Source organism: Sitophilus oryzae, unplaced genomic scaffold (assembly GCF_002938485.1).
Source record: "Sitophilus oryzae breed Bouriz unplaced genomic scaffold, Soryzae_2.0 scaffold_1429_pilon_pilon, whole genome shotgun sequence".
In the NCBI taxonomy this organism is placed as follows: domain Eukaryota; kingdom Metazoa; phylum Arthropoda; class Insecta; order Coleoptera; family Curculionidae; genus Sitophilus; species Sitophilus oryzae.
The window spans coordinates 1,014,914-1,037,922 of record NW_022146092.1 but is presented as its reverse complement, the minus strand read 5'-3'; the positions used below and the strand labels follow the sequence as shown (position 1 = coordinate 1,037,922).

The 23,009-nt window shown below is 31.6% G+C and overlaps 1 protein-coding gene across 5 annotated transcripts in view; it reads right to left on the bottom strand.

Moving 5' to 3' along the window:
* Positions 1 to 23,009, bottom strand: part of LOC115876227 (TOX high mobility group box family member 3-like) — a 348,643-nt gene that overhangs the window by 166,020 nt on the left and 159,614 nt on the right. Inside the window, exon 2 of one of the 5 annotated variants that reach the window (XM_030891931.1) lies at positions 7,182 to 7,224. The exons of the other annotated variants lie outside the window; for them this stretch is intronic. The gene's annotated coding sequence lies outside the window, so the exon portion shown is untranslated. The remainder of the gene's footprint in view (positions 1 to 7,181; positions 7,225 to 23,009) is intronic. 5 annotated transcript variants of the gene reach the window in all.

Below are 23,009 nucleotides of genomic sequence, written 5' to 3'. Positions count from 1 at the left end.
GACAAAATATCAAGCAACAACTTTTAATTGGCCATTAAACGGCTTACGCTATTTCTCCAACAAGAGAAAAAAAGCGCCACTGTCTTTTTTTAGAAAAATATTCCAGTGATAACTGATAACCCATATGCACGTCCCTGGTGAATATGGCAACACTTTTAGTATTAAAATATGTCGCATCTAGTAACGTTTACTCTCAAAATTTCATTGGAATCGCTAAAAGTACTTGAAAATTATAATAAGAGATGGCACATGTTTTTTGAAACACCCTGTAGACTTTTTTAGGTTTCAGCTTATTCAACTTGTGAATAGAAAAAGGTGAAAAAATGGTAATATTTTATATGTGACTTTTAATTGGCTCATTATGTGAAGGAGAATTATTTCCTTATATGATATAACATCATTTACTTCAGATCGTTGGTTTACTTTCACCGAATAATTAAGTACACATAAAAACAATTGAAATTATTTAATTAAGAATTAAATTTAGGTTATTGTTAGATAATACTCGTTACTGTCATTTAATGAAATGATAATAGTTAAATCGATATAGATTACGTATAATATAGTTTCTTTAGAATAGAAATTTTATCAAATTCAGAGCAAATTCAATGAACTAAAATTTACAGCATTTTATTTAGAAAAAATGCCAAAAATATATTTAAATTTTATCTTTGCTGGTATATTTTGTAAAAAAAGGATGTATCCAGAATTGAGTCCCCTGCCCCTCGTTAGAAGTTTTGTTTTACATTGATATGTACTCACACTGACTTGGAGAACGTTTAAAAAAGAATGGATTAACATTTTCAGGAATCCGCATATCAAGATCTTTCTAAAAAGTTGGTCACTCTGTATTTAGCAATTAATTATTAATAATGTAATTTTATTATTTAATTTTTATATAATGTATAATTCGATATCTTCGATACCTAACTAACGCATACCGGGTGCGTCTCAAAAGTGGTTCATGCTTCTAACTTTTATTTTTTCAGATAAAAATACGAGATTTGGTATTTTAGTATATGACATAAATTACGTAGGATTGATTGACGTATTCAATTGTTTTTGGTCACTTCCTGTTTCATCGGAAATGACTACAACTTTTGATTTTTAAATAGCACCCCCGTTTTTTTACTTTATTCGATAGAAAATGACACAATAGAATGACATATCATATGTCAATTTTTGATATTTTCTCATATTGTAGTTTATTTGCAATTGTAACATGCGGTTCATAACAACAATTTGTTACAATCGAAATACTAAATGTGTACCACATTACAATAATTATTATTCGTAAAAAAATGCTTTTTCCAAATATGCTGATAAGCCACCCTCGTTCCATTTAAAAAAATTGATATATGATTAAAAATACGATTTGAGCATCTTCAAACCGACCAGGACAAGACACGAAAAATATTAGACTATCAAATCTATTTTTCCAGGGCTCCTTGATTAAAAAGTAGTGTTTTTAACACAACCATGGCATTCCAAATTGAAATTTAAAATACGATTTTTTTAACTATTCAGAATGTAATTTTCCATCGAATAAAGTAAAAAAACCTAACCTAATCTAACCAATCCTAATTTATATAATATACTAACACTCTCATCTCATGTTTTTACCTGAAAAAATAAAAAAAAGTAATAGGGGTGAGTCACTTCTGAGACGCACCCGGTATATTAATAATTATTTAATACGTATTGTAATTGTATAATAAATATATTATAAAAAGACGAGAAGAGCAATAAAATGTGCAAGAAAGATAGCCATCATCTTTCTTCATTCCACACCAATCTTCTCAGTCCATTTATAAAGGTACTTTTGGATATAAAGCTATGATTTGTGTTGAACGGAGAAAAATTACAGCGATCTTCCTTGCACGTTTTATTGCTCTTCTGGTATTTTTATAAGAGATATCTGCAGTGGCGGTTCGTGAGTTTTGAAGGAAGATAAGTACACCCTCAACAAAAAAAGCACACCCTGATGAGCACCCCCAACAAAAAAATGGTCTATTATTTTTAGTACATAAAGTCTATCCATCTAGTTTTTATGTTAGAATTTATTAATTTATGTCAATAATGGAATGTATAAAGGGCAACATAAGACTATCATCATTCACCCAATTACACAGTTTCCAATGAGTCAACATTGCCACCAGTAGAAATGACATTTAAATATAACTGGTACAAATAATTGTTATTCTTTGTTAAACATATATTTTAAACTACATTATGTAAAAACTTATGTTTAAACTACATTATTTCAATATACGGGCGTTTCAACAGTTGGGCTCATCCCAATTTTTTTTGTCAAAACTCTGACGTTATAGATTACCCCATGACATAAAGGTTTCAATTTCAATCAAGTTTATAATTTTTTTGGAGGACTATAGGCGTAGCAGCCTCTTGCAGATGGTGTATGGCTATATTAAATATACTTAATTTAGACCTTCGCCAATAACGGATTTCTTTCTTATTATATTACTGTATTTTTGTGCATGCTCCTTCTTTGGCTTTGACTTCTAACGATGCTAATTTAAAGCTGAGAACCGTGAAAGAAGCCATTATATTATTACTTGAAGAGAATTCATTGACTTTGATCGATGTGTTGCTATCAAAGTCATTATAGCCTGACTAGCCAGTTGCTTTATGAACTATATTCATAAGTTACATCTGAAGTAATAGAAAACATTAACCGTAACTCGGTCTGAAATAATGCAAATAAAGACGGAATTTTTGAAAATGCAAAGTAACACTAAGTTACCAAAATACGCCAGTTTTTGTCTTGAAACTTAATCAGAAGTCAAGGTCAAAAAGAGACTAAGGTATGCTTTTTCATTTAAACAAGTAATAAATATATTAAGTCGTTCTAGATTATTGTGTCAGAAAATTACGATATGCGTTTTTGTTGTCCGCTCGTGCCGTTAATGCCGCTAACAAAGTCATACGGTATAAAGGTTAATTCTGGCGTCGACCAGTTATGCCAATCAATAAACAACACATTCTCGACCGATGGCTCGTCGAAATAATTGCCACCAAATCAGCCATAAATACCGGCCAATTTGTCCATTTTCGTTCGCCACTTTCCGCGTCGACCTGACCAGCCAGTTTTACTTTCGTTTGCGGCCGCAGTGAAAATAGGGGACGCTACCGTTGTCGGCCGATTATTTAACACGATCCGTGTTGTTAAACTACTGTAGTACTAATTTTAGTACGAATTTTTTATATTTGAATCCAAAATTTCCACTGCATCATTTATTTACTAGCTATGTTCTACAGGGTGGTTCGAACTCTACTCCAGAAACTTTAGCGGCATATTCTGCAGATAAAAGTAAGTAAAAAAGTTCAAAATGTCCTAAAATGCCTAGTTTCGGAGATACAGGGTATAGAAGTTTCATCTTTATTTCGATTTTTTTCAAATAATTTCTGAAGTAACGTCAATATCTCGATGAAAATTGGTGGTCTGCGAGTTTTTTGACATGAGAAATTTCATTTTGATGTGAATATATATCATATATACTTCTACATGTAGAGGGCGCCACCTACATATTTTTTAACTGGTTTGAAGAGTAACAACTTTTTGTCCCTACCTGTATAAAACTACTGAGTAAGAGTAAATATACATTTACGGCGTTTTTTACGTAAAAAAAGTCTCTTGGTAAAAATCGCTACGAGTAATGGTTCTTGAAATATTTGCATGGAATCGAAATCTTCAATACCTGTCATCATTGACATAAATTAAACATGTTGACTAAATAGTTATTAGACTGAAATCATAAATTTGAAATGTCTTTGTGTCAAAAGTTCCACATAAATTGTTTTATCATTATTTTTTGGAAGAAAAATTTATGATTAATTTACAAAAATAACAAGTTTCTAAATTTATCATTTCAGTCAAATAACTATCCACTCAACATGATTATTTTTTGTCAATAATGACATGTATTGACTATTTCCATTCTAAATATCTTGAGAACGGTTGCGCGTAGCAATTTTTACCAAGAGACATTTTTTACGTAAAAAATAACGGAAATGATTTTTTCACTCAGTAATTTTATACAAATACGGAAGAAAAGTTATTACTCTCAGAACAGTTAAAAACATATGGTTATTATTGTTATTGGTATTTAGATATGTAATCTGTGGACACTAATTTTGGGACTTGTCCTGTTTGTGTTCCGACTAGAAATAAATAAATAAATATGTCCATGTGCCCCCCTACAAATAGGAGTCATATTGATATCAAAATCAAATTTCTCATATCATAAAACTCCCAAATATCAATCCAAATATTGACGTTACTTCAGAAACTACTTGGAAAAAATCGAAATGAAAATGAAACTTCTACACCCTGTATCTCCGAAATTAAGCAATTTAGGACATACGTTTATAGCATTTTTTTTTACTTATTTCTATCTGCAGAATATGCTGCCGAAGATTCCAGCATACAATTCGTACCACTTTGACTGTTTAACATTAATCGACTTAGAATTCTAAATTGGATCTTTAGCCTGATGATGAGAGTTAACTGTCGAAATAGGAGCAAATTAGTAGTTTGAATAATAATCAAGAGTCTATTGGAAAAATATAACAAGCCAAAAAAAATTCAAAAAGTTGGCTTTGAAAGCGAAGAAACTTTTTCATTTGAAACAGAAACGACCAAAGTCTATATAGACAACCTAATATGACATTACACGCTTAGATTCTTAGATACAATGGTAAAAAGTACGTCTCAGTAGAGACAACAGATATTGCATAAATGAACAAAAAAATTGGTGCAGGTTAAAGGGTAAATCTGATGCCCAATGAAGTTTCACAAATAGTCTACAAAAGTTTCATAAGAAGTTCGGAAATATTGGGCAATTTATATGTCAGAATCTTCCGCAAAATATGTTGACAGATCCAACAAGAGAAGAGCATTACTTCATCTCCGAAATTAATCTAAAGACCGTCCAACGAAAGGATTTATAGTAGTGACAGTGTTGTCTTTCATTTTAGTTAACTATTAAATTGTATTTTTTGTCATTTTGAATGTCGTCTGTCTTTAGAGAAAGTAATATTTGACTGAAACGTACTGAAAATAATATTTTAGTACAAATTTAGTCACGCTAGTACATTTCCTGAAATTAATGCCGCAATAATATTGAAAACGATACCGGTTCCATTAATAGCGCATCAAATAAACGAGGCCAAAATCGCCAAAATATTGACAAAATCCGCCAATGAAGCTTTAACACCAATCTATCCATTTCTCTCATTCTGTCACTGTGTAAATTTGTTAACGGGATCGTATTGTTCGGCTTTGCGCTATAAAATGCTCGCTAAATTATTTTCTAGTTATTAGTATTTGCATAGAACCCGTTCACCGATTAGTACTTAACACCATGATTTAATCAGTTCTATAATCGAACGAGTATAAGGGTTTATGCTGATATTATGTTTATGAGATTGATTAATTTTTGAATTTTTCGAAAAATATGCGAAATATTTCAAATGAGAAATTATTGAAATAAAGTAAAATCATTATTAAAATGTGTTAAATTAATCAATCAACACGTAAATGCTAAATTTTAAGCACTTAAGCTAGGAGTGCTACAACTTAATATAGTGTCTCTCTAGATAGCAGATAGTAGTAATATATTTGGAAGTTTTGAGAATAAAGGCCTTACATCAGGTGTTTTAAATTCTAGGATTGCTGAAGCGGTAAGAGATCCTGAATAATTCTGATTGCTGAAATTAGGAAATAGTTGCGTGTTAATAAGCCCGATAAGAATGATTTTAATATTCCAATTTGTTTTTGTTTTAGATTTTATTTAGCAGTTATAAGAAATTTAAAAATACATTCTCAACGAAACTTCTTGGGCTTCATCTTTTGTCGAGATCAAAAATCACTTTTGGTTCTTTGACATTTAGTATTACAACTATCATTAACTTCATTTTTTTATTTCAATTGTTATTCATATAGGCGTTGTATTGTTACCAGTTTTGGATACCTACTCCTTTTATCTCTGTTATTATTGTCTCTTCATTTAAAAATAGTTTTTAAAGAAAGATACTTTTACGATATCTGGTAGACTTTGATTTGCTTAGATAGTCACAGATGAATCTGTTGTGTTCAATTATTTTATTTCGACATTATTATAGATAGTTTTTCATATTTCTTTTAGTATTTATTTGGCATTGATTTGACCTGATTGACTAAGTTGTCTTTAATTTCTTCCTCAATTTTAATCCACATTTTTATCTTGAATTTGAATAAAATTTTCTGAGGGTAACGTCATTCTAGTTGAGTTTTATCATATCCCGTATTTCTTTATTTGTACAGAATATTTTTAGTGGCACAAGGTTTCACAAGGTCCCAGAGATTAAAAAAAAAAGATGTCATTGGGGATCATCAATTTGAGACAGATTAAAAAAATCTATGTCTATTTAGTTGGTATTAAAATTTACTTTAAAATTACAGCTCATCGTGCATCTATCTTAAACAGAGAATAAAAGTAGCTATTCGAAACTGCAACAAAACTAAAATATCGAGCCCATATGAAAAAGTTGACGATAGATCTAAAAAATCGAAGAGCCGTAAGTACCGTAGTTTTTGGCACTACCAAAAGATGAAGCTAAAATAGTTTCTCCGAATTTTTTTTGTAGCTTTATTCTAATTGTTAAAAGAAACTACTTAGTAAAATATAAAAACTAAAACTAAAATAATTAATAAAGACAATATGAATGGGCTTATCAACAGGCACCTCTATCCTATTTAAGTCATCCTGTATAATTTACCGTTATCGAGATTTCAATAGTGTGAGTTGAATATGAACTCCCGGTGTTTTATTTTATTTAAATTAATTAATTTTTATAAGACACTTAAAGAGAACGGTCTTTTTAATCTTAATCTTTCTTAATTCATATTATTGATTGTGGGTGATAAAAGCTTAGTTTGGGTTTTTCTTATTACCGATTGTGATTGTCCTAGAACTTTAAAGCGCATGCGCAGATGGAAATATTGCTGGACGGTTCAGAATCGGTAATAAGAAAAACCCGAAGTAAGCTATTACAGTAACTACTGTTTATAATTATGCGGATTAAAATTGTGTATATTATGGTTTTATGCGTATTATAAACATTAAAAATGAGCTATGCAAAAATGAAATGAATTTGTTTATTTAGAAGAACAACCTTACCCCAACTTATTTATTCTGTGAGTGAAACTTGTCCCTGGGTTACCTGAAAAAAAAAATAAATTGTAATATAAGAATATTCTTAGTTATAAGTGTCTAAAAAAACATAATTGTTATATTAAAATATTAATAAATACTTATAAAGAAAATGAAATACAAGTTTCAAGAATTTAGTTCATATAGTTGACTAATAGTTGTAATTAATAAAATTGTAATGTGAGTCACGAAACTTTCTTACATACTCGAACTGTGTTCAAAGTTACATAAACTATTAATATCACGATATAAAGCCCTAAATAATGTACCATTAATTAAAAATTAATACAAAACAAACTAATAATAGGCCATGGCTTGTCGTGACGCTGGAAAATAATTATAATAAACATGCAACGTTGAAAAACGACATAAAATAAATCTATTGCTATAATTTGAAAAATCTGATATACAGTTGGAATTCAGCAAATTATACGGACTGGAAGTTTCATTCTCTGTTACTTTTTTTGTTCTCCATTATGGTAATTGCAACAAACGGTTATTAATTGTTGTAAAAATATCGTTCGGTTTGCGGAACTCGGCAGTTTTTGAAATGAAGCAAATCGTATTTTAAATTTTTCGACTTGAAGGTGAAACATTAATGGCGTGTGAAGCAGAGGCACGTCAGTAAGTCTTAATTTATCGTAGATTTTTCTTTTTTGTATACGTTTTCTCTCTACGCAGTAATTTCAGTAAAAAATACAAAAGAAAAGTGTTTTATAAAGTACAATAAAAATAGTAACATAATCTCTTAATCCCTTTAGTAATGTATGTTATAATATTTATCATGCTTACTCTGTCCCCTGTATTTTTCGTGACAGCCACTCTAGTACATTTTTTTTCATATAAAAGATAATAAAGTCTCTCGAATAGTCAGGGAAGATTCTGACAGATGACGGCTCAAAAAAAAATCACAGAAAAGACAGTTACCTGTGAAAAAACATGACAGACACAACTGTCACTGTCAAGTATGATCTCGTTGAATAGTAGTAGGTAGTAGTTTGTTTTAGTAAATGTTGAGTAGTTATTAAATATTAAAAGGTTTACATTTTGTTTCTCTCTTATATATTTTATTTTTATTACAAAAAATAACAGAAAACAAAATTCAAATCTGAATCGTGATACACGACTGTCACTATTATGTATTCTCTCGCTTTAAACACTTAGAATCTCCCTGGTAGTGAACGACACCAAATCCACCATATAAATTATTATACAGGATGGTCCGAATTGTATACGGGACAGTTCAGCAGCATATTCTGCAGATAAAAATATGTAAAAAAGTTCATATAACGTTAAGTCCTAAAACGCTTCGTTTCGGAGATACAGGGTGAAGAAGTTTCATTTTTATTTCTGGGTTTTCCAATATTTGGATAAAAAATGGTGTCTGGGTGATGTTTGACACGAGAAATATGGGATTTCAATGTCAGTATGACTCCTATTTGTAGGGATCGCCACCTACATGTTTTTAACTGGTTTGAAGAATAATAACTTTTCATCTGTAACTGTATAAAGCTACTGTGTAAAAAATATACATTTTCGTTATATTTTACGAAAAAAATGTCTCTTGGTAAGTATCGTTACGAGCAACCGTTCTCAATTTTTGGAATGGAAGTACTCAATACAATGTCATTATTGATAAAAAAATAAACATGTTGACTTGATAGTTATTTGACTGAAACGATAAATTTAGGAACTTTTTATTTTTTAAGCTAATCATAATTTTTTACTAGAAAAAAATACGATAAAACTGTTTCTGTCGATTCTTTGGTACAAAAAAAAAACATTTTAAATTTATTATTTCAGTCTAATAACTACCTATATATTTTTGTCAATTATTACAGGTATTGACTATTTTGAAATCAAATATCTTGAGAACCATTACTCGTAGCAATTTTTACTAAGAGACCTTTTTTACATAAAAAATAACGAAAATGTATATTTTTTCCGCTCAGTAGTGTAATACAGGGACAGACGAAAAGTTATTACTCTTCAAAACAGCTAAAAATATATAGGTGGCGCTCCCTACAAGTAGGATTCTGATTCTAATGACATTGAAATCAAATTTTCCATGTCAAAAAACACCCAATTTTTATCCAAATATCGGCATTAGGTCAGAAATTATTTGGAAAAAATCTAAATAAAAATGAAATTTCTACACCCTGTATTTCCGACAAAAGCATTTTAGAACATAAATTTATACGAAATTTTTTACTTATTTTTATTAGCGGAATATACTGCCAAAGTTTGGCGAATACAATTCGGACCACCCTGTATAGAACATGATCATGAAGTTCTTACTGATTTTGGATGTTTTGAAGATTTCAGTTTCTACCACCACACACATTTTCAACCAGTAATGAACAGTTGCTAACTTTGGTACTTCAAAAACTATTAAAGCAGTCCCAAATTCGAGCCTCGTCATTGGGATCTAGGGAACCAGAGGAGATACAAGGTAGATTAAATGGAGGAAAAGTTACTCATTTTTATGCTGATCAAAATGTTGCCTTAAAAATTTAAACATTACTTATTATATTATTTATTATAGATTATTTTAGAGATTTTTGAAGAAAACAAAATATTTGCGATTACATTATTTTTATATTTCCATGACTCTATTTGAATACATATTATAACAAAATATATTTTACATACTCATAAGATGTTGTTATCAGATTTTCAAACCGATGTTTCAACTTTTTTTTTTACAGCCCTGAATATTGTATTACGGATTTTGAGAGATTATAAGGTCCTAAAACCAATGATGTATCGCTCTTATTGGAAAAAAATCATACTAATGTCATTTTCCATATGAAATAATTTGTTAGAGAGGCACAGAGAATAGATTTTTGGTAAGCTTTTGCCTGGAAATTATTTATATTATTTTTTCTTTCATACAAATGTGCGATACATCATTGGTTTTGGGACCTTAGAAGTTTTTAAAATTCATAATAAAGAAATGCAGTACCGTACTAAAAAAAAGAAAGTTGATGGCAGCTCAAAGATTACGGGTTATTAATTCACTACAATACACCAAAACACTTTACTTTTGCGCTGGACGCGCGTTTCGCTCATGTTAGCGTCATCAATAGATAATTAAAACACTCAGTAGTTTTAATCATCTGTTGATGTTGACTGACTGAGACTAGTCATGACTGAGACTAGTCATGACTGAGACATAGTTAACAAAACGTACGTCCAGCGCAAAAGTAAAGTGTTTGGGTGTATTGTGGTAAATTAGTGTTTTATTTTGCAGCTAAAGACAAAACGTCGGCGTCGCGCGTCGGTTTCAAAATCTGCTAATACCATATCGCAGAACAAAACAAGTAGCAGTGAGAAAGAGGCTCGAGTTTAGAACACTTTTTCATACCGGATCATAGTTAAATCCACCCTTACTTCTGTCCGACAAAATACATTGTTGTTTATCAGTAAACAAATCATTAAACTCAACTGCAGGCTGTCTATTTCATCCGGAACTATTCTCATTTACGTCGCGACTTGGCATATTCCAACGTGGCGTTTTATATTTTACGGTAATACACACACACAAAACGTAAATTATAAAAGTTATTTTCGTTTTATTTCTACGGTGGCTCCCCCTGCGCATTTGCCGGCGAATATTTTGATACAATGTTATTGTTAGTGCGCCGTTGTGAATATTCATAAAAGATAGGTGGCAGTATTTTACGCGGTGCGAGCAAGGTGTAAATTTGTTTTGAAAGACGGCATAAACTTTATGGTTTTTGTCTATTTGCTCGGTTGTTAATTTCGCGCCGCCATCAAACGTCTTTTATTCTTTATGGATTCACTAAACGCCCGTTTGACTGGTGATTTATTTTATTTCCGTCGCTTTAGATAATGGGGCTCGTTATTTATTCCTTTTGCTAGGGCATTCTAGCAGTAATTGTTTAACTATGAGTAATGTATAATTTCTTTAAAATATTAGTTTTCAATAAGGTAAAATATTATCAGTAATAGCACAGTTTAGTTATTTATTCGGTGGCAGTATCATTATTTATGAGGTTGGAGTAGTTTTAATTGTTAGGAGAGTTTTTATAGAGATGAAGAAAAAGTAGCATGTGTTAATATAAAAGTGATAATAAATTCAAGAACTTGACTATTTAAAATAATTGAATAATTTTAACTTTTGTACAAGACATCCTTGCTAATATTATAAACGTGTAAGTTTGTACGTATATATGGATGGATTTTGGTGCTTCCAAAACCAAAGCAAGGACAGGGATAGGAGTATTTTGGCCAAAAACTAAATACTCCGAATCAATGGGCACCTACCCCAGAATCCTTCAGGTAGAAATATACGCTATCGAAATATGCGTACAATTTATCTTAGATAGGAACTATACTCGTAGAAAACAGGAAGTAGCCATCTTATCCGATAGTCAAGCAGCACTAAACGCGATCAACTCAGTAACCATCAATTCGAAGTTGGTCAAAGAATGCCTAGAGAAGCTCAACAAATCAGGCAAAGAAAATAGAGTCCTCCTACTCTGGGTGCCTGCTCACCAAGAGATAGAAGGCAATGAAAAAGCAAATTATTTAGCTAGAAAAGGAGCGAACACTCCACTAACTGGACCAGAACCGTTCTGTTTTCCAAGCGGGAACCAACTGAAAGCGGAACTGAAGAACCTGGAAGACTCCACTCGAAACCTGGGATGGGTGTCCCCCAACGGCCTGAAACTCGAAAAAGTTCATCAGAACTTACGACCGAGAAAAATAAAAGATTTTCTTTGATTTAAGTAAAAGCAATCTTCGGATTGTCACGGGGTTTCTAACAGGACACTGTCTCCTCAACGATCACCTCAGTAGGCTGAAGCTGGGAAACAACGGCGATGCAAATTCTCTGGAGAAAATGGGGAAATACCAGAACACCTTATCACTGAGTGCGCCGAGACGAATACAGTTCGTGCCATGAACTTTGCTTTGCTACTGCTGATGTCGAGGATTGAGAGCTGGCCTCTGCAGAGCCGTCTCAGATACTGGCTTTTGTGAACGGGAAACAGGTAGTAACGACCCTTTATGTCCCTTAAGTGCTGTTAAGTAGGTCAGTTTTGATGATGTAAATAATAACTGTTTATATATTTATAATTAAGTTATTTTTGTTTCCTAAAATAATTTTATTAAAAGAAAATATGTAAAAGACGACAACGCTGTGCCGGTCAAGCTTAATCACGTGACTAAAAGTTTATTTAATATGGACTAGGTATTGTATGAATTGTCCAAAATACCAGGAGAGCAATAAAATAACACTTTAACAACATTCTTAAAACAAAAAATTGAAATATTGAAAGTTACTATATCGTTGACTCACCCTATACAGGGTGTCCCAGTGTTCCGCGAATTAAGAACTACTACGTATTTTTGTGAAAGCCAAATGTTAAAAGCACTTATTCAAATGAGAATAACGATTCTTAAAATATCTGAAAAAATGTGTTTATTTTTTTAAAGTTTCATGTCCTCTAGCGGACAAACGAAGCACTTTTGTATAAATTGTGCGTAGTGAACACTTTCCGTAGCTTCACCACGGTTATGATAACGATGCAGCATGTAGTGATATAAATGAGAATCTTCACATTAAGCGGTACGCCCGACAATCCTCGTTCATCAACAATAAAATTCGAAGTAACCACTCCCGAACTTGTAACGTCACTTTCTTTCGACACTGTTTTTCCCATTTTTGATTATTATTTTAATGTACTTAATTCAAATTCGCGTCCACACCGTTACTTAGGTGCCCAACGGACATAGACGACGAGTCCGTAGGCAGGGTCGCCATGTAAGAATGTGTTTAGGGTCATGTAAATGATTACTCGATTGCTGCCATACTAATACTAATTTATTCTACCTTTGTATAATATAAATTTATAATGTTCGATTGATTATTGCTATGGTTGTAAAATATTAAAACTAGGTTACTTTAATACTAATTATTGTTAATAGCAGAGTTTACTGAATAAGCATTTGATTTGGTTGCACCTCTTAATCTAAGGTTGCACCACATTTATTTTGATTCCAAAAATACGTAGTAGTTCTATGTCTACGGAATATTGGGTCACCCTGTATATTTGAGGAAAAATACCTTTACTTTAAATTCACTTTCCTTTTTAAAGGTTAAATCTACACGGCTCATAATAAAATACGCCTACAAAAGTATTACAAGTCTGAACTCCCCTAATTCCCTTAAATACGCGTATTTGCTAAATTTTTACGTTTAATAATTCGCGTGGGGGGCTATCAAATTTCCAGAAAACGACCGACCCGAACTTTTTAATATAAAAATTGTAAATTTCGAATTTTTACAGGCCTCGAGAGTTAAATTGCATTTGTTTCAAAATAATTTCATCTCCTTAGGAAAAGTTTCGGCAAGTTTAAATTGGACAACGTAAACTAAACGAAGTTTTATGAGTTCCATATACATTATAAAAGTAGTTACCGAACGCAAGTTTTCTTTTTCTGCGGCGAAGTTTTCCAAGGAGGTGGGGAGAGGACAGGGGGGAGAAGTTCAGTTGAGTAAAAAGGGAGGAAACCGTAAAATCCTTCGAAATATGTTTAAAATAAGTTTTGATGTAAGATGCATTCGAATGAAAATGGATTCTGGTGAGTGGGACGGAACAAGGAGTGGGGCAAAGGAGAATTTGTTAAGAAGCTGATTTGCACATGAAAGGAATAAATAAAAAATAAACTTTTCTTTTTACCATAACAGAAGAAAAAGGGCTTTTTCGCATTTTCATTTTTTTTTCGTCAAATAGATCATTCTTAGGATAAATTCCAGCCCAAGCTTCAGCCAGTTTTCATCATAAAAATTCAGCAGTTCAGCTCTGAGGCGGTAATAAAGACCAATCATTTTAAAACTTAGTACTATGTAATATGTAGTGGTTTTAAAGTGCTCGAGAGAGAACTTTCGTTCCCCGAGAATAATGAGGAGGAACGAGCAATGGTCGAGAATTTATAAATAGCATAAAAAAATACGGATTGGGAAATTAGTTGCTTTTTTAAATTTTATTTGGTATTTCCTCGTTCTTACTATTCTCATAAAAAATGAGAATTTTGAGAACATTTAGAACAAAAAAAGGCAAAAATTAAGAACAAATATATGTTCAGACACTTTATACTTCTTTGTTGGCTTATTTATATAGCAGAATAACTATCAACGCATATAACACAACATACCCCAATTTGTAAATTAAAACGGAAAATCAATTAATAAATCTAAACATGGATAATAGTATACTGGTGAATCTCCCCGAACTCCAATTTCGACGAAAAAAAATGGGCCGTACTTTTACCAGCGATATTGTTTTTGGTCACTTCCTGTTTCACCGGAAATTAGTACAACTTTTGATTTTTAAATGTATCTCCGTATATTTATACTTTATTCAATAAAAATTGACACTCTGAATAGAATGACAATGACAGTATCATATGTCAAGTTTTGACATTTTCGCTTGAAAAATCGTATTTGAAATTTCAATCTAGAGTGCCATGGCTGTGTTAAAAGCACTAACTTTTAATCAAGGAGCCTTGGAAAATAGATTTTATCGTCTAATGTTTTTCATGTCTCCTCCTAGCGGGTTAAAAGAGACCCAAATCGTTTTTTTATTCATATTTTTTTTTCAAATGGAACAAGGGTTAGGTTACAGGTTGTTAGATTACGAATAATTTGGTACCACACACTTGGTATTTTGAGTCAAATTGTCGTTATGAACTGCATGTTACAATTTCAAATAATCCATATGCGACAATGTCAAAAGTTGACGTATGATATGTCATCCTATGTAGTGTCACTTTCTATCAAATAAAATGAAAAAATGTTGGTGAGTTGAAACAGAAAGTGGCCTAAAAACAATTGAATACGTCAATCAATCCTAATTTATGTCATATACAAACATACCAAATCTCGTTTTTTATCTGAAAAAATAAAAAAGTTATAAGCCGGTATACTAAAAGCTACAGAAGTTCATTTTCAGTGCAGTTTATTTTTATTTATATACAGGGTGGTCCGAACTGTATTCCGGAAGCTTCGGCACCACATTCTGCAGATAGAAATAAGTAAAAAACTTCGTATAAATGTATGTCCTAAAATGCTTAGTTTCGGAGATACAGGGTGTAGAAGTTTCATTTTTATTTTGATTTTTTCAAAATAATTTCTGAAGTAACGTCAATATTTGGATGAAAATTAGTGTCTGGGAGTTTTTTGACATGAGAAATTTGATTTTGACGTCAATATGACTCCTACTTCGAGAGGGCGCCACCTACATATTTTTTAACTGGTTTGAAGAGTAATAACTTTTCGTCCGTACCTGTATAAAACTACTGATTATAAAAATATACATTAACGACGTTTTTTACGTGAAAAAGGTCTCTTGGTAAAAATCGCTACGAGGTTTTCGAGATATTTGGAATAGAAATTATAAATACCTGTCATCATTGACATAAATTAAACATGTTGACTAAATAGTTATTAGACTGAAATCATAAATTTGAAATGATTTTGTGCCAAAAGTTCAACAGAAACTGTTTTATCATCATTCTTCAAATTTATGATTAATTTAAAAAAACAAAAATTTCCCAGATTTATTATTTCAGTCTGTGTGGAGCATCTTTCGTTTCTTTAAAAAGTAGCACAGTGATGTGAAAAGCGCATCTTTGTATCTCATAAACTAGAAATCCCATAAAACACACGAAAATGGGACACCCTGAAAAACACCCCCATAAATACAAAAAAATGATATGGAAACAATGTCTGTTAAATTATAAAGAAATATAACTGAATATTTCAACAATAAAATATATAAACAAAAATAAAGAGTAAAATTAAAAATAAATATGAGGTTTCGACAACTATAAAAATAATATTAATACAAACGATTCAAAAAAATGTTGATGCATGGCAAGAAAACGATAGCCAAATGCATCTGGATTAAAAAAACTAGGCTATATTTTTCTCTCTGAACTACATATGTACATTTTACTAATTTCAGGTAATGAATAAGTACCCCACAGGTAACAATAAGTAACGCATAAATAAATCAGGGAATAGGTGCTTGGTTCTAAACCGAAGAAATTACAAGATACATTTTAACACTTCCAATTAATAACAGGCGATCACACACCTGCTGGAAATAAATCAGTCGCGATGCCGATACCGAACTCGACCACTCGGAGCAGGTTCAAAAAACCCGCCAATGTCATTAACACCGCTCGGCGCGATGACGACGGGAGTTTGTTTAGGAGTGTACTGACTATGTCCGACGTCACAATTACCGGAAACATCATCGAATCGTCCTTGAAAAGTTGAAATTCCACTTTATTGGAAATTTATGCGGATTTTTGATATGCAATTTTACGAAAATGTCATAAAAATCGTAATTGATGTCTGATCAAATGATTACCTTTGAAAATGTGTAAAAATGCACTTTTTGAGGGAGGGTGAAAAGTGTACTGTTATATCTACTATACCTGAATATGTGACTAGCCCAAACCGGTCACTAATAAAGAATTTATAGTGGTTTGATATAGTGGTTTCACATTTAATTTTGATCATGAGCCACCACTTTGAAAAAATTAACTGTATAACTAACTTATTCCCGCTATACCTACGATGAGAATTTTGGCCAGGTCAATCTCTAGATGTCATTTATTAAAAATTGACATAAAACTTATCAAAAATTAATGCTAATTATAGAATGGAAGTTATCATATGGTACTTTAGCCCATAATAATCAATAATCAAGTAATCTCTTAACAGTAAATATTGTTCAAATTTAATCATGTGTTGATGATGATAACGTAGTAGTAATACAATCGTAAACCCTACCAATAATAGCTCCAATTTTAAAGAGTTGTTCAGAATTAATTTTTTTTATAAAGATGTAGATATTCTAAACCGAGTTCTAAACCTTTGGATCAAATTTTCAAAGACAAGTGTAAACATTGAAAATACTAAATGGATTTTGATAGATTTCTGATTTTCAATTTTATGGTATCCAAAACTGATTGGCTTTATGAATAGTGCTCAAATCATATTTAAAGACTCTTCAACGACAGAATACGTGACAATGATAGTTATCTATCATTTATATTTAGAGGTAATTTCTGTAGGTATTGTATTTTCTGTATTTTTTTGAATATCGTCTGTCGAAATGTTCACTAATAATTATTTTTCGTTATTCTAAATAATGTTCAATCTCATAAAAAATGTTTCTTTTTCTGCGTAATAATATCTGATCCATGGACGAAAATACCTAACCCCTTTATAATACATTTGATATTTCTGATTTCAAACATGTTATATATTTTTAAACAATATTTGCAATAGCACGTTTTGCTATTTTATTTTATTAATTTCATCAAAAATATAATACTTTTATTTTGGATGAAAATATCCACTCGTAACAAATTTTTTGGCTGCATATCAACAAAAAATATAATTATTTTTTCGTTGACAGACGCAACAATAATATTAAATTATTGTCTCTATTTAGAATTAAATATTAATTTCAAAAATAAATTTTAATTATATTTGTTTCAGGGCCGCATTAGTAAAAATTTACAATTAATTGTTCTCTTTGAATATGTATAATTCAAAAAATGCTTCCTATAAACGGTGAATGATTTGATGAAGAAGACTTCACATATGAAGGGCGAGGGGAAAAACAGGTAAGTCATTTCTTTGGTATATTTAAAATTCTTTAGAAAAAAGTTCTTTTGAAACCACTAAACTGTGAAAAAAGCAATCTAGACAGAAGATATATATCGTCAAAGTTATACTAAAAGGAAAAACAGCAGGCAAGTCAATCAAAAAGAGGAAAGAACCAGGCAACTCATTGTTGAGTTCGTATGTTTGTCCATTACAGTGGCATTTTATCTAATTAATTAATATTTAGATAAAACATTTTATCTAAAACAATCTTTACCAATAATTTCTAACAAATTTCTTTTACGGTATTTTTTTAAGTTCCTATACTCTATTTTTGACTTAGGTACCTGTTCTTTTCCCCTGAGCCTTCATATATTTTTTCTAACATTTATTAACTTAGCAGTTAAAACTACAAATAACAGAGCGAATTAGAAACTAAAGAAACCTCATCCCCATTTAGAAATATTAAAAATACATAAAACTGTGAAATAATTAAAAAATAGACAAGACAAGCTAACTGAGATATTGTGTAGGTCCGAAAACAAAAATAATCACTCCGGTATAAAAGGGATAGTTATTTCATTCAGGGTAATAATTTAATTTGCAACTAGTTTTATGTTAACTGCGAAAAACTTCGACTCATCAGACTTAACATCGTTGTAGTTAACTAATCATTATTAATCTATTAAAGCGTGTCTATTAAAAGAAGTATAATAAAAAAATATTATAGTATGAAAGTATTAACTGGTAATAAGGATATTAAAAACCAGTTTAATGAAACATTAAGAACATAGGCTATATTAATTCAATTTACTTAATTGAGTAAAGTGCCTTTAGTAGGACGTATTAAGTTCGTTTAAAAGAACAATTATTTGCTTTAATATTATGACTAAAATATGAGTCTCTTTCAATAGGCTGTCTGATTGATATTAAACTAGGTTTCCAATTATTTTATTGTAAATTATACACAAAATGTTCCACTTCTCCAACTCCCAGTTGATGACATACCAAGAATTTACATCTTTGAGAAACACCTCACTGTAGTATTGAGTAATAAAATGGATTGGAAGAATGAAACGCTTACTCAGCATATAAAAGACCATACCATAATGTGGTACACTGATGCTTCCAAAACCAAAGCAGGGACAGGGATAGGAGTATTTGGGCCGAAAACTAAATACTTCGAACCAATGGGCACCTACCCCAGTATCCTTCAGGCAGGAATTTACGCTATCGAAAGATGCGTACTAGATCTAGCTAGGAAAGGAGCGAAAACTCCACTAACTGGACCAGAACCGGTCTGTTTTCCAAACGGGAACCAACTGAAAGCGGAACTGAAGAATCTGGACGACTCCATCCGTAATTTGGAATGGGTGTCCGCCAACGATCCAAGACACTTGAAAAAGTTCCTCAGAACTTACAACCGAAAAAAATCAAAGGTTTTCCTTGATTTAAGTAAAAACAATCTTCGGATTGTCACGGGGTTTCTAACAGGACACTGTCTCCTCAACGAACACCTCAGTAGGTTGAAGCTGAGAAACAACGGCGAATGCTGATTCTGTGGGGAAAATGGGGAAACACCAGAACATCTTATCACTGAGTGCGCCGAGACGACGACCATTCGTGCCATAAACTTTGGTACGGCTGGTAAGGAGGAGAGCTGGCCTCTGTGGAGCCGTCTCAGATACTGGCTTTTGTTAAAGCCCTGAGACTGTATGATGAGTTATAACTCGTTATAACTCAAGAAAGGGGAATACACAATAGATCTATAAGGTCGCGGTGATCCCTCCTAAATATTCTACATTCTATCCATACACAAAATGTTCTTCATTGTTCATATCTTAATTATTATTGAATGTTCATATCTTAATTGAAAATTCCTTCAAACACATTATTTTAGTAAGTATTTAGAAAAAAATATTCTACACTACGATATATTGTTAACGCGTTTTATTAATATAATATAATTAATACGTATTATATTCGTTTATTTACTGCTTGGATTACATTTTTTATTAATATTAAGGTCTAGTTTTATCATATGTATATAATCTAAAATTGGTATAATTGAAACTCAGTATCAAAAGGAATGAAATGCAAATCTCACCGGATAACATTAAAAATTAGAGCACTAAACTGACCATTACCAACCAAGTGATAATTGAACGTTTTCCCCAAATATTCGTTTAGCATTTAACGCTCACTAGCTTGAATTTTTAACATGATGTGATGGACAAAAATTTGGCTGTAATAGAATCATTCATTCAGAACAGTCATTTGTATTAATATGATGCCAGAAAGTATTACGACAGAAAAAATAATTAATTGTGCTATTTATTAATGTATACTCTGTTTTTTTTTCGACAGACGACATTTCACTAAAAAAAGTTTCTAATATTTTTTATGGTAACTATTGATGGGCTTATACAGGGTGTCTCAGGCTGAGCGTGCATTTGAAGTTTCTAGAGAATTACAGTATCTAGATCGGAGATTTTTTGCGCATCATTGTTTAACAACGAGATCTTTCGATTAAAAATATTTTCAATATGGCGGCACTTCCGGAAATACCGGAAGTTGACACCAAATTTCTTATTTTAAATGGGTGCCCCCATGGTGATTGATATCAAACGCTCTCTATACCTAACATTGACGGTTTTTGAGAAAAAAAAATATTTAAAATTTTTGGATGTGACAGACTTGCATGTGAAAAAACTGCCTGTCAAAAATATGTGTATAGCCTAAACGTCAAATTTAGTGATTACCACAGCCATTGCGCCATAAAGAGAAGACGCGTGGCTATCTATTTCAAAAATTAAGTTGTTCGAATGTCATGTAATAATGGCCGCAGCTGTCGTGGAATTGAGCGATTAAAAAATTGTCATAAATCATTTTTTCAAATGGAATCCCACTTTTTTTATTTCACTAGTCAAAAGGCTTTTCAATTTGTTACCTTTTGACTAGTACCTAGCCAATGTTAGATTTTAACCAGTAGCCAATAACTTTAAATGTCAAGTGATGTAAAACAATAGATCTGATGGTCATGTCATTGTTCAAAAAGCAGTATGTTATCAATCATCATTTCCAAGCCAATTTTGCGCTGTTTTTTTTTTCGATCTCCGGTATATTACTAATAATATCAACTATTAGATATCACTAAAAAGCGAAAATACGAGTTATATTTTTTTAAAACTCTTAAGCAGGCAGCATTTATAAGATTAAAGTTAGTTAATCAACTTTTACTTTTAAGCTATAAAATACAGGTAAGTGTTATTATTAATAAAATATTTGTAAAACGAAGACACTATTTCGAAACGTCCAGTAGCAACACTCGGTAGTCGGTAGAATATTGTACCGACTGAATAAATAATACCAGGAGCAAGAAATCGCAACTAGGTAAATAATGATATTTAAGTTCAAACATTAAATAACCATGCAATAGTTTATGTAGTTCGTATTAAATGACATACGCTAACCTATTTGAAACCTATTTTCAGCTTGACTTAATCGGTAAAGTAAACGTTTGTCTTATAACAGACCATGACCAAGATTAATATTTATGTATCAGTCTAGCGAAGACATATGATTTCTGTGTTAAACCGATAGGAAAATATAGACGTACAAATCGGATCGTCCAGATATTCCTTGGAATCAACGTATGATTTGGAGCATCTAATACTAGACTCGGCCGAACAGTTTCACTGAAATTATATATCGTTTATCTTGGCATAAATGCATAGCGAATCGGTTTTGTACTGTTTAGAAACGGGATATCACTTTGTTTAAACATTCAATTAGGGTGTAGATGTATTGGGTGGTTCAAATAAAACAAATAGGTAATGGAAAATACATACATTTGCTTTTAGTTTAATAAAAAGGGAAAGCAATTATCGTTAATTTAATATAAATATATTATTGTTAAACTGCTGGTTCCTAATTTATTTGAATAATTCTGAGAACAATCTTTGCTATTTTTTACTTTATTTTGCGTATTTTACACAATTTAACAAATTTCTATTCGTTAAGTTATTAAGAAAATGTGTTAATGTTTGGCTGTTGTTGCGTGTTATTGTTTAATACTGTATTTATTAAAATATGTTAGTTATTAAATAAGAATCGCGCCAACAGCCAAAAGAACCAAAATAATAAAAAGGCAGAATAGATGTTTTGCTGCTTTTCTTATGAATTAGAATTTAGCAGAGCAGGATTAAAAATAGATGGAGAATATCTTACCATATAAGATTCGCTGATGACATAGTCCTAATTGACCAATAGTCCTATAATATATGATATTGTATATGTGTATATACACACAACCAAACTTATATGAAATCATCTATTATTTTTTATAACTTTTGACGTATAAAAATTTTGTGTTAATGAATAAAACTCAGTCCATACCAATGACTCTTAATGAAATATAAGCCATATAGCAATCAAAAAAATGAATCAGTTCCTAAAATAAACGCAATGGTATTTTTTGGTTTCTGAAACGAAATTAAGATTTAAATTTTTATTGGCTAAAAATCAAAAACAAAAAGAAAATTGATAGTTTTAATAATACTTGTTGCTACCTCTATCCCTTATGCAAGTTTCTATCCGCGCTAGTATGCTTCTTATTAAATTATAAACGTTGTCTTTTGGGGTATGTTTTCCCATTCTGCTAATGCTGCATCAATAAGTTGTGCGAGATTTCCTGGATTGTTTCGATGAGCTCTAACCCTTCTTTCTTCATAGAGCACCTGTTATGCCACTGTCCGGCACTGGAATACCGACGCTTTAAAACTTTAGGGCAATGTTTTTTGGAGGGACTAGAGGAAGCAGCAAAAGCCAACATCAGCGACATCGGGAACTTTGCAAAGAGCTGGAAGTGCTTTAACGCAAAGAAAGAATGAGAGGGAGGTTTGGTAAAACAATACAGGGGTATCGCAATGGGCCCAAGGCCTCCGAGTGAGGGATCAAATATGATCCCAAACCCCAGCAACCTAACCTAACCTAACCTAACCCTTCTTTTGAGCTAGTCCCACAAGTGTTCGATAGGGTTTAGATCTGGTAAACATGCAGGTCAGTCCAAAAATATGACACCTTCCGTTTCTAGACATTCTCTAGTCACTCTGCTGGTATAGGTGAACTATCGTGCATTA